General features: G+C 31.6%; 1 long non-coding RNA gene across 3 annotated transcripts; it reads right to left on the reverse strand.

Moving 5' to 3' along the window:
- Positions 1-276: 276 nt before the first annotated feature.
- Positions 277-6351, reverse strand: LOC134250632 (uncharacterized). Of its 3 annotated transcripts, XR_009988548.1 has the most exons (6): positions 6049-6351; positions 4985-5044; positions 4177-4307; positions 3060-3297; positions 2349-2476; positions 277-777 (listed from the first exon to the last, which is right to left on the reverse strand). It is a non-coding gene; the product is annotated as an uncharacterized LOC134250632 (long non-coding RNA). The 3 variants fall into 3 exon arrangements; XR_009988550.1 differs by lacking the exon at positions 3060-3297; XR_009988551.1 differs by lacking the exons at positions 4985-5044; positions 6049-6351 and adding an exon at positions 4534-4591.
- Positions 6352-12480: the final 6129 nt, after the last annotated feature.

The raw sequence follows: 12480 nt of genomic DNA on the forward strand, positions 1-12480 counted from the left end.
CAAATTATTGTCAAAGGTAGTTATCTCAATAATCTCATGCTTTGACCCTGACAAAGTGTCCTATAAAACTAAGTGTATTACTCTAACCTGTTCTGTGTAGTAAGCATGAAGTCTAATGGTTGATAAAAATATTCAAGATATTATTACATCACAGATTATGGGACACTTGCATCTTTATGGTGGGTCTTATTGAGACGTATTAAATTCAAAATAGGATAAACACATTCTAAATAAAATGTATTTACAGTTCCAGGAAAGTAATAAATACATCAAAGCTAGCTTCTGAATATCTGTGTATTTTCTAGGGGTGTTGTAGATATAAGATGAAAAATTAAGGATTCAATGTATAAAAGTCATACATAACAACTGTATTCAATTTGTACTACATAAATTAAAAGTTATATTTAGATACTTTGAAATCTGTGAGAATTATTTTTTTGAAGATCTCATACTATCAGAAAAACACATTTTCAATACTTTGATTTGATTAAACTTCAGTCTGTTAAATGACTACAATTTATCTATTGTTTTGTATGCCAGCATATGAAGGATATGAATGGGAGAGGATCTAGAAAAATGCACAATCCTGGGTCCTTTCTCTCTTATCCTGTGAACCACAATTCATGATCATCATGATTGACTTAGTTTGGAATCATATTTATTCATGTGCTTCTTGAGTCCTCCATCCATCTCTGGTTTTATATTCTTGTATCAGTGTTCCAAGAGAGTATATTCTGTTAGTCTGTGCATAATTTACTGAGTTCCCCATTGAGAATCCTTGAAAGGAAAAAAAATTATTAGTTGAAAAATTGATATGCAATATAAGCTTAATAGAATTTTAAACATAGACAAAAAGGGATATAAAAACAAGGTGTAACATCAGATTTTGACTTTTCAAAACTATGGGTAGTAACAGCTTTTAAAAGAAAAGAGTAAAGGAATGAGTAAAATTCAGTTTGGAGAGAGAATTCTTTCAGAGAAAGATGTAGACAGAGGTTTACCAGTTAAAATAAAAAAGATGGCACTATTGAGATCATTTCTCATGAAGAATATAACCAATTATGTCTAGAAAAGGGTGATCCTAATGTTGTCAGAGATTACATAGAAAGACCCTTGATTGTAGAAGAAGTCAATGAAGAATATAACCATTTATTACCAAAAGAGGGTAAAAATTACTTGGTTTACCCTGAAAGACCTTTGACTAGAGAAGAAGTCAAGTTAAAGATGATAAGAGAAAACAGTTGTCAGAAAAAAAGATATGTTAAAGACACATGATTTTTAGCCCACAAAACCATTGGAGATACAAGGATTACAAGATACAAGGATTAATGGAGGAAGTCCAAACTGAACTCTTGGAAGACATTAAGGCTCATTATGAGAGTAACTTTCCAGTGTTTGTTTATTACAAAATTATGTTCTGATAAAAAAAAAAAAGTTTTCACTTTCATTTGTTGTGCCTTTGACCATTTAAATTGACCTTATGGTCAAGATTGTGATATATACACTCTGATAATCATCTATGATGTCTCTATGATGTTTACCTCAAAAGATTGAAACAGGGTATTTGTGTTCAAAACTGAAGAAATATACAACAGATCTAAGATGTTGGAAGCATACATAAATGAGGTTAAAGGAGATATAACACTAGATTATTAAAAAGAAAGAACACAAACTCATAGAAATGATATTGAAAGTACCTTTTATGAATAAAGTGTCATGCTCCAAGGTATATTTTTATAAACAGGTTAAGGTCCACAGCAGTCCCCATGCACTCATAAGAAGATCCTGGATGGTAGAAACACCAGGAAATTTTAATGCCATGCAATCAGATCATCTTACATCAGCTATAAAGGTTACAATCTTTAGACATAGTCAAGAGGGTCATTAAGATTTTTCACTGGCTCATCCTAATGAGCCACATTATAGTATTCTTTCTCTTTGATAGAATGATAATATTAAATGGAAAATTTAGAATTCATCAGCATTTGGAAGAAAACTTCCTATCTTTACCAATTATGCTATTAAGGAAGCTGGGGGTTAACAAATTAGCCATATTTAACTTATTCTATAAATATGCTATCTTCAGCTGTTAACTATCATTTGGCAAAGAAAAATTTCATACATTTTAGTTTTAAAAATTTGATCATGAATTTTTATGCCTTTTCTTCTTCTTCTAAAGGAGATCAATAGAGTTTAAACATGACCATGACCACCAAGCCCTCTTTATTTCAAAAAAAGGTCATATCATTTACTTATCAATTCAATTAATTTGAAAATATAAAAATGCATATGTATAAATAAATAAATAAATAAATAAAAATTACAATTGTATCTTATTGAAACTTTACCTTCAAGTTTGTGTGTTTCTATGTTGATTGACTAACTGTGTATTTCCAAAGGAAGAGCAGACAGGCTGAACTTCATAGAGAATGGATTATAGATGGTTAGGAACAAAACATATCTTCCATGTTGATGACTGTAGAAATAAAACCATTTTGTTAATATGACAGAGTACTGCATGAAACAATGCATGTTTAAATACAACATGTACAATGCCAAAAAAGATCATGAAAATATTTGTTTTTAATCTCAAAAAAATTGTTTTTAACATTAACTCCAGATGAGAAAAGTTCATCATGTTATCTATAGATAATAAACAAGCACAACTGCTGTATTAATATCATAAATAAAATGATTATCAGATTAATTATTTAGACACTAAAAAACTTACTATCTTTATTTATTACAAAATTATGTATTCTGATAAAAAAAAAAAAAAAGAAAAGAAATGTTTTCACTTTCATTTGTTGTGCCTTTGACCATTTAAATTGACCTTATGGTCAAGATTGTGATATATACACTCTGATAATCATCTATGATGCCTCTATGATGTTTACCTCAAAAGATTGAATCAGGGTATTTGTGTTCAAAGAGCTGAAGAAACTATACAGACAGATCTAAGATGTTGGAAGCATACATATTAATGAGGTTAAAGGAGATATAACACTAGATTATTAAAAAGAAAGAACACAAACTCATAGAAATGATATTGAAAGTACCTTTTATGAATAAAGTGTCATGCTCCAAGGTATATTTTTATAAACAGGTTAAGGTCCACAGCAGTCCCCATGCACTCATAAGAAGATCCTGGAAAGTAGAAACACCAGGAAATTTTAATGCCATGCAATCAGATCATCTTACATCAGTTATAAAGGTTACAGCCTTTAGACCTAGTCAAGAGGGTCATTAAGATTTTTCACTGTTGATCCCCAGGATCCACATTATAGTATTCTTTCCCTGTAAATATAATGTTAATATTAAATGAAAAAGTCAGAATTCATAAGCATTTGGAGAGAAAACTTGAAATCTTTACCAATTATGCTATTAAGGAAGCTGGGGGTTAACAAATTAGCCATATTTAACTTATTCTATAAATATGCTATCTTCAGCTGTTAACTATCATTTGGCAAAGAAAAATTTCATACATTTTAGTTTTAAAAATTTGATCATGAATTTTTATGCCTTTTCTTCTTCTTCTAAAGGATATCAATAGAGTTTAAAATGACCATGACCACCAAGCCCTCTTTATTTTAAAAAAATCATATATCATTTACTTATCAATTCAAAATTTGAAAATATAAAAATGCAATAAAAATTATTGAAACTTTACCTTCAAGTTTGCGTGTTTCTATGTTGGTTGACTGACTGTGTATTTCCAAAGGAAGAGCAGACAGGCTTGAACTTCATAGAGAATGGATTAGAGATGTTAGGAACAAACCATATCTTCCATGTTGATGACTGTAGAAATAAAACCATTTTGTTAATATGACAGAGTACTGCATGAAACAATGCATGTTTAAATACAACATGTACAATGCCAAAAAATCATGAAAATATTTGTTTTTTATCTCAAAAAATTGTTTTTACCATTAACTCCAGATGAGAAAAGTTCATCATGTTATCTATAGATAATAAACAAGCACAACTACTGTATTAATATCATAAATAAAATGATTATCAGATTAATTATTTAGACACTAAAAAACTTACTATCTTTATGATATTGATTTCCATTATCAGATGTTTTTTATCCATTTTTTTTATCCATTTTAAAATATAAACATTTAAATAAAACAGAATTAAATAAATTAAAATGATATCTCATTGAAACTTTACCTTCAAGTTTGATTGTTTCTATGTTGGTTGACTAACTATGTATTTCCAAAGGAATTTGGGCAGACAGGCTGAACTTCATAGAGAATGGATTATAGATGGTTAGGAATAAAACATATCTTCCAGGTTGAGGACTGTAGAAAATATAATCATTTTGTTAATATGACAAGGAACTGCATGAAACATTGCATGTTTAAATACAGTGACAAAAAGTTCATGAAAATAGTTCATCATGTTATCTTTAGATAACAAAAGAAGCACAGTTACTGTATTAATATCACAAATACAAAATGATTATCAGTGTAATTTTTAGACACTAACAGACTTTCTCTTAACAGCATATTCAATTTTGTTTAATACCTGTCAGTACAGCATACAAAAAGATATTAGCATATACAACATGTAGTCCTACATTTTTTGAAAAGCTCATTACCAAGAAACAAAAGTGAAAATGAAAATATATGTATGCCATATATACCACATATTTAGAATCAAAACAAGGATAAACCTTTTGTAGATTCTTACTTTTTCTTTTATTACATTCCTTATAGATCACAATTTAGTAAGTCTGAATTCCATGGGTAACAGACATAATGAATTATGACATTATATCATAATTTATGCAAAAGGACTTATTAACAATATGAAGTTTCCTTAGTATATTTTAGACAAAATAAGACTGTGCTTATATGAATGTTAGAGATATTAGATCACATAAGAATTACACAGTAATTAAATTAAACCATATAATCATGGTTAAATGCAAAGATGACCTTCATAGGAAATGTAAACAAAACAAAGACAAACTTACCAGAATTATCCAATTATATGCCCAATTAAATAATCCAGTGAAACAACATCTTAGCTGATCCTGAAAAAAAAAGCATACAATATTCAGTGATACACAAATTAACCTCATTTTACAAAGGAAGTAAAGCAACAATTGACAGACAAACAGGACAGAAATGTAAAAGATACCATATGTATTTTACCAAAATTTAGTAAACATTTTTTCTGATTTAAATTCAATCACAGAATGACCCATCATAGTAATATTAAATACACTCTGGGTTACATGCAAATTATACCTTACATGAACTGAGAATAAATACCCCATTTACATTCATATAAACTGAATTTTACATAACTAATTACTCTTTTAACTGATGTCACCATTAGTATCAGAATCAGATGTACAAATCATACATATTCACTTTTAAAGTACTCAATATATATTTTAATTTACATGTTGATGTTTGAAATCACTGACTAAATAAAATACATACATGTATATACATGAAGGTTTAAAAAAAAAGGGGGGGGGGCACACATGTTTATAGATTTACAGAGATGCTCAGACTGAGTTTTTCCCACTTTCATTGGGCCACTGTTGCACCAGAATGTAAAAATATGAGTGACAAATAAGGCAAAAGATTCTGTATATTTCATTAAAAAAGATTTGAGACAAAAGATTCATTGGCATAATATGATCTGATTGATTATCTCCATATCCTTCTTTTGGTCACTGTGATTAAAGATTCATAGAAATATTAGAAATAACAACTGAGAATATCACTTTAGTTGTTTTAAAAGCATGTATCAGTATTTTATAAGATATGCTAGGAGTCTCCTCATAAGAATATTTAGAATACTGATCCAATAAAAGGAATGTGAGACAATATGATCATAACTCATGCAAAAAAAAAGATTTATCAACATTTTGAGGATCTTTTAGTGTCCTAGTGTATTTCAGGGTAAACAATGGCAGTGTTTATATGAATGTTCTAAACATAAGGTATATAACACAGTAATAATGAATAAATACAAAGATGACCTTCATAGAAAATGTATAAAGAAAAGTTTGTTAAAACTTACCATGTAACCAGGTAACTCAGTAGAGTAATATTCATTAAATAATCCAGTGAAATAACATCTAGGCTGATCCAGGATTCAGCTGTTCAGAACTTTCTTGGAAGAAAAACGGTAGAAAATCAGTTTTGGTACTGAAATCCATAGGACCATACTGTTATTACATGAAGTCTCAAGCGCTGTGAAAGTCTGTGTTATTGTGTCAAAATAAGCAGCCATCGCGGCTTGTGAAGGACTAACATGACGTCGCTGCCAAGTTTATGACGTCACAATGCATAGGTAAGCTCGCTGACTAGATAGTTTACAGAAAGATAAGTCCAACCTATTTTTGCAAGATGATGCAACAGGTATAATAAGATGATGCAATAGATATAAAAAGATGATGCAACAAGTATAAAAAGATGATGCAACAGATATAAAAAGATGATGCAACAGGATTGCAACATATGTACTGAATTGACCCACTTATCCCCTCCAGGGGCTGCACTCCTTGACCCACCTATCCCCCCAGGGCTGCACCCTTGACCCACCTATCCCCACAGGGGCTGCACTCTGTTGACCAACCTATCCCCCAGCCCCAAAAGTGCATCCCCCTCTCCCTGAAACCCACCATCACTGGCCATAATGTACTACCCTTGCCCCGTCTGGGACTAAGAATGCCAAGCACCCTTGCCTCACTAAAAATTTGAGCCTAGTTACGGCCTTGAATGCATCGTATGAATAGAATTTTTGATGTATTAATAGCACAGTTCTTTTCAATTATATATATGTATATACTGGAGGACACGCAGTCTCATATGTAACGATAAATCTCTTTGAAATTCTTTTTATTTTAATAAGGATTTAATAAGTAATTATCAGATTAGTTCATCTGAGCTGAAGGCTAAAAAAAGCTTGCTTGATTACTTGTTGTCCGTTTATTTTGCTGTCCGTCCATCTGTATACCTTTTCAAGTTTTTAACTTCTCATTTTAACATGTTTAAGAAAATAGGTGCTTGGGTCAAGCTATTCTTGCAAAAAAGAATTTTCGGTGCGCAGTGATAATTTTTAGTTTTTTTTTTTTTGGTAAACCGTTCTGCTTCATATACACTAGAATGTCACGGAAATTTGATTTCATGCACGTTTTAAAAATGCTGTTGTAAGGATTAACAATAAGTACTGAATACTGAAAAAAAACAGTGGAATATCAAAATCAAAAATTTCCTCGACAATACATTACATAGAAAATATTCAGAATCCTTGAACCAAGCGCCTTTGCTGAAGAACCCCAGTGTCGATTTAAGGTTTGTCCAAAGCATCCATGAGTGAAGAGTGTTTTAATTGTTAAAAAAATCACCCCTTATTAATAAGAGGAATAAAATCAGGAAGAGACTAAAATAGGCTAGGGTAAGAATAAAACAATCTTCTTAAAAGTAAAGTGGCAAGAAAAAAATTAAAATTTTATTGTACATGTTTATGGAAGCTTTCGGAGGTAGTGTAAGTTATAAATTGTTTAAATCAAGCTCTTGGGTAGAGTGGGTTCATAGTAGGAATCTAAATACTATGAAGCAGGTTTTTTTTTTTACATTTCAATATACGGAAAAATTCTATTAATTAAATATTAGTTTCTCAAGAATCGCTGTAAGAAAAACAAGAGGTACTGTGAGCACTGAGCTCACTTAATTATAACTCTCCCTCTCATATGATTATAATGGTAAAGTCCATGTTTTGCTCCGGGAGGCCTTAATTTAGTGTCAGATCAGAAAGTAAAAGTAAAAAAGAGGTCACAATGGCATTATGTAATTAAGATAATATGAAAGTATCATAAAATTTTATTCAAAATCAACAGCTTAAAAACTAACGACTTTTCAACTTTATAAACAACCATTCCCCACAATGAATTAAAGTCGAGGCTTTTCGATATCATTTACAGCTGCTTTTTCAATAAAAATGGAACTCGTAAATTTATTTACCTCGTCATTGGTCATTTGCCAAATTATTTTAATAAAAACATTCTGATTGTACATGTGCACACGATTACTCTGAAGACGAAGTAAAAAAGGTTCACTAAAATTCTCTGTCTGAAATTTTACGACATAAGATTATTTCAGACAGAAAATTTAAGTGAATTTTCTCCTTAATTAGCCTTGATATGAATTTTGTTACCTACCGGTAATTATACCCCCCGCAAACGAAGTTTGGGGGGGTATATAGGAATCACCTTGTCCGTCTGTCTAGCTGTCCGTCCGTCTGTCCGTCCGTCCGTCTGTCTGTGCAATCGTGTCCGGTCCATATCTTTCTTACAAAGGGACATTAGAATCTACTACTCCATACAAAGATTGCCCATGACCTAAGGGTGTGTCATGACCTTGACTTAAGGTCATTTGGGGAACTTCAAGGTCACTGGAAGAAAAATTTCATAATTCGTGTCTGGTCCATATCTTTCTTATGGATAAACTTGGTAGGTTCTCATTTCACAAAAAGATTGCTAATGGACCAAGGGTGTGTCATGACCTTGACCCAAGGTCATTTGGAGAAGTTCAAGGTCACTGGAAAAAAAAATTCATAATTCGTGTCCGGTCCATATCTTTCTTATGGATAAACTTGATAGGTTCTCATTTTACACAAAGATTGCTTATGACCTTGACCCAAGGTCATTTTGAGAAGTTCAAGGTCACTGGAAATAAAATTCATAATTTGTGTCTGGTCCATACCTTTCTTATGGATAAACTTGGTAAGTTTTCATTTCACACAAAGATTGCCCATGACCCAAGGGTGTGTCATGACCATGACCCAAGGTCAATTGGAGAAGTTCAAGGTCACTGGAAAAAAAAATTCATAATTCGTGTCCGGTCCATATCTTTCTTATGGATAAACTTGGTAGGTTCTCATTTTACACAAAGATTGCTTATGACCCAAGGGTGTGTCATGACCTTGACCCAAGGTCATTTGGGGAAGTTCAAGGTCACTGGAAGAAAAATTTCATAATTCATGTTTCATACATATCTTTACTAAGGAAAAACTTACTTCTGAAAAACCCAGCGGGGGTATTTTGTCCCGTTTGGACAGTTTTAGTTAATCCTAGACGCTGTTGTTTTATTTCTTTTCTGTTTAGATGTACATAAAACAGATCTCCTTTAAGACATCTGTTTTTTTACAAGTATCTTAGTTTCATATCACACGAAAAATTTTAATGTTTTTCCCGATAAAACTGTCAGATTAGTGATAAAAAGGTTGAATATAATTTGTGAACAAAAAATTGATAAATAAACCGACCAATATGACAATATTTGGTCAGAGAGTTGGCCGCTGTCGACCCTCATTTGCATACATAGCTTGTACACAGTTTACTCAAATATATTAATTTTGCGTACGTTTTGTAGCTCAAAAATGTTAAATAGATGTTTTTTTAATAATCCACAGCAATTTATTTTTATATTTATGCAGTAAGTATTTTGATAGCCCAGTTACCTATGAAAGAACTGCGACCGATGGTACTGTTCTCCCGCCTACCTCCAAGTCAATTTTCAAAAGATACGAGATTCGAATGATCTTTTAATGTATATATTGATCATCCCCCTCCCGTGAAACGAAAATGCCTTTTTACGAGTTATTTAGACTGTCATTTCACAAATTCATACGAAAGCTTTATGTGTTTCATGGAGGAGTGGGGCATATGTTTATAGACAAAAAAAAAAAAAAAAAAAAAAACCAAAAAAAAAAAAAACAACCCAAAAACCAAAAACGACAAAAATGCTTATTTTTCAGCAACTCTGAAGTGCATAACAACCGAACATTGTATTTTACTAATATATAATTATGTTTAACTTCATATGCATTAAACAGAAGAAAAGATTTAAGAAACATTTATTCAAATCAAAGACGATTTCAGAATATTGTTATGCTTTTTAAGGATAAAAGTACACACTTATTCCATTTTCTGGAAAATCTAACAGGAGTATAAGGAGAGTGTTAATTTCAGTGGGAAAACAGATTATGCTTTTTAAGGATAAAAGTACACACTTATTCCATTTTCCGGAAAATCTAACAGGAGTATAAGGAGGGTGTTAATTTCAATGGGAAAAAAGATTTTCTCACTGAAATTAACACTTTCCTTATACTCCTATACAAAATGTACATTCCCTTGTTTGTTCAGATGAACTCCATCATCATGTATAAATTTCCGACTACAATCCCCTACACGGGTAAAAAAATAATCCACAGGTTAAATACACAATAACTTAGTGATGGCAATACACCTCTTAATATTTACTGTCTGCTACATCAGTGTCCAAAAACTAACATTTAATCTTGGCAATAATATGCAAACAATTATTTTTTGCAACAATATAGCGGCGATACATTACCAAAACCCTAGTTTCAATTACTGCGGCCAAAAACGTACGTAGGATCTGTACTAGAATCATAATGTTCTCCCCAATCATTAAAGCAACTACCTCGGGACCAAAAGCAAACACACTCTCCATATCCTTAGATATCATGTTACTAGCATTCTTTACACACACACTCCTGTATCAATCGGAATACATTTTTCAATCACAATGGTTTTCAGAATATCTTATGTCACCATATTTCAAGAATTCATGACAACGACGCACAATTGATTGAGCAAGAATGACAACAAAATATTCGCCCATTAAGACAAGATATAAAAAAAAATTACAATCATTAAATACTTCATTAAATAAATAACAAATTTGAAAACGACCGTCTTCCAAGGTTGTAGGTGGGAGAAGAGGCAGAGTGACGAACCGGAATTTAATTTATTAGATTTTGATTGGTCAATATCTGCCTCTCCTAAGACATGAAACAAAATGTCCATTATAATACATCGCTATATAATATTTCACACTTTGACATTCAAGGAGGACACTTATTGTTTACAAAAAAAAAATTACAATCATTAAATACTTCATTAAATAAATAACAAATTTGAAAACGACCGTCTTCCAAGGTTGTAGGTGGGAGAAGAGGCAGAGTGACGAACCGGAATTTAATTTATTAGATTTTGATTGGTCAATATCTGCCTCTCCTAAGACATGAAACAAAATGTCCATTATAATACATCGCTATATAATATTTCACACTTTGACATTCAAGGAGGACACTTATTGTTTACAAAAAAAAAAAAAAAGTTAACTTATTTATTTACGCTCGCCGGACCCGCACGCTTGTATTTATACAAAACTATGCAAATAATATCAATTTAGCATCTGCTGTAGATTCGTGGAGAAAGAAATTGATTTGGGTTCGAATCCCAGTGTGGGACGTGCATAGAGACCGGTGCTTCGGATGACACCGAGGTCCCGTGTCGCAGTTGGTGCTGGCACGAATAAAATTCCTCATTGCTCAATGACCGTAAGTGTAGGTCAACATTTGTAGCCCTCCACCGGCGAGAGGTGGCGTTTCCTTATGAGTAATAATTCTCGAGAGGAAACAACAAGCAATCAATCAATTTAAATTTACCTTACCCGGAATACCTCTGCTAATTTATGATCTGTAATCGCTTTTATCGTACTTTTAATCTGCTAACTCTACAAAACAGAAAAAAATGTAGAAAAATATAATTTTCCGCTCAATATTACATGTTTATTAATTAACACTTACAAATTCGTAGTTTGTTTTCTTTGAATTATCCCAAAATAGTATGAGGCAATTTAAAATCAATTTTACTAATCTCTCTTTATATGCAAGTTAAAGAGGCGATTGTTATCAGTGAACCAGTGAATTCCAATGATATGCTTTTAGTGCGTATTCAAAGGATCAAATATGTCTAGGGTTCTTAATTAATAGGTAGGCATTGGTATCGATAATAAACGTTATGTTGTTTTTTTTTCAGTGTTAAAAGTGTGGTCGAAAATTGAAGTATGTGAAGCAATTGAAAAGGAAAGTCATTTATGATTAGGCAGAAGGCTGTCATGTAAAATTCTTAAATGATACTGAAATTGTAAAGTGTCTTCTGCTGGTATTTTATTTTTAATGATACTCAAATTAAGAAGTATATTTAGCTTGCATTTTATAGACAATTTCTAGAAAGGAACTGAAATAATAGACACAAAATTGAAGGTACAAGTATTGTCTCGTATTAACAATGTTTTTAGTGAACATTTCGACATGAACAACATCAATTTGCTCTGCAAACAAATTTATTGACGTCCGTTTAGACTTCATGATAAATATATCTGCAGAGCTTATAAGTTGTTCATAACCCAATGTTTACTGAAACAACATTGTTTATTACTAATATTTGCGTACTGTGATGTCAAGAATGTCAGAGGAAATCCTGGATTGGGACGCAGCTCATTCTCTTTAAATGAAAAAAAAATATGATCAATTAATCAGCTTACCTGATTAATCCAACTCATTACTTATAAATGACATGCACAAACTTATATAGAGAGGTTGAGATCTTAAACTTGTATGCATACGTGTAATTGT

This window comes from Saccostrea cucullata, unplaced genomic scaffold (assembly GCF_032062105.1).
Source record: "Saccostrea cucullata isolate Sc308-1 unplaced genomic scaffold, CSIRO_AGI_Scuc_v1 ctg10, whole genome shotgun sequence".
NCBI lineage: Eukaryota > Metazoa > Mollusca > Bivalvia > Ostreida > Ostreidae > Saccostrea > Saccostrea cuccullata.